We start from the raw sequence: 1,259 nt of genomic DNA, 5'->3' as shown, positions 1-1,259 counted from the left end.
CTCGATTTTTATTACTTTAGCCATTCTTATTTTTATTGCAATTTAAAATTTTATTTTCTTTTCTAATTTTTCGTTTATCCGCTTCTGGTAGGTTTTTATAGTGTATGACTAGAAGAAACCTGTCGGGACCATTACTTTTTAATAGTGAGATCGATCGCACAGCTCACAAAAATCGAAGAGAAATAAGGCGAAGCCTAAGATACAGAGAGGAAGAGCAAGAGGATGACATTCACACCACAACCGAGGAGATGGCTAAAAATCAGGAAAATTCGCTACCTCCTGCGATTGCTGCTGATCCAGTAAATCAGAATCCTGCTCCACGCACTATATATGATTATGCTAAACCTAATCTAACAGGAACTGAGTTAAGTATAGTTAGACCTGCTATTGCTGCAAATAATTTTGAATTGAAACCTAACACAATTCAAGTGATACAACAGTTTGTTCAGTTTGATGGTTTGCAGGACGAGGACCCAAACGCTCATTTGGCGAATTTCCTAGAGTTTTGAGACACTTTTAAAATCAATAGAATTTCTGATGATTCCATTCACCTTCGGTTGTTTCCCTTTTCATTGAGGAACAAAGCTAAATAGTGGTTGAACTCGTTACCACAAGGGTCAATCACTATTTGGGAACAAATGACTGAAAAATTTTTACTTAAATATTTTCTGCTGGCTAAAATGGCTAAATTGAGGAATGATATCTCTTCTTTTGTGGAGATGGATCTAGAGACACTCTAAGATGCATGGGAGAGATACAAGGACCTATTGAGAAGGTGCCCTCACCATGGGTTACCTTTATAGTTGCAGGTTCAAACGTTTTACAACAGTGTGAACCCCTCAACAAGGCAACTTATCGACGCAGCTGCTGGTGGGACTATCAATAACAAAACACCTGAAGTGGCTTACGAATTTATTGAAGAGATGTCACTAAATAACTATCAGTGGCAAGTCATGAGAACAAAGCCGACGAAAGTAGCCGGTGTTTTCAACCTCGATGCGGTTACTATGCTATCTAACTAGGTAGAACTCTTAAATAAAAAGATTAACGGTTTGTACAGGTGAACTCATACTTCATGTGAGTGAGGAAACAATAATTGATGTTGGTACAGGTGAACTCACACTTCATGTGAGTGAGGAAACAATCACTCTTTAAGCTAGAAATTCTACTAATGCTGATCATGTGGTGCAACGTTATTTTCAGGAAATACGTTCGAAAAGCATACATGAGCCTTGTTCAAATAACAACAAAGAACCCAT

The 1,259-nt window shown here is 37.9% G+C and overlaps 1 non-coding gene across 1 annotated transcript; it reads right to left on the bottom strand.

Moving 5' to 3' along the window:
• Nucleotides 1-686: 686 nt before the first annotated feature.
• Nucleotides 687-793, bottom strand: LOC128287564 (small nucleolar RNA R71). The gene has a single exon (XR_008278264.1). It is a non-coding gene; the product is annotated as a small nucleolar RNA R71 (small nucleolar RNA).
• Between the last annotated feature and the right edge of the window lie 466 nt (nucleotides 794-1,259).

This window comes from Gossypium arboreum, chromosome 13 (assembly GCF_025698485.1).
Source record: "Gossypium arboreum isolate Shixiya-1 chromosome 13, ASM2569848v2, whole genome shotgun sequence".
NCBI lineage: Eukaryota > Viridiplantae > Streptophyta > Magnoliopsida > Malvales > Malvaceae > Gossypium > Gossypium arboreum.
Note: the sequence above shows the minus strand (reverse complement) of the source record. Positions and strands in the feature narration are given on the sequence as shown.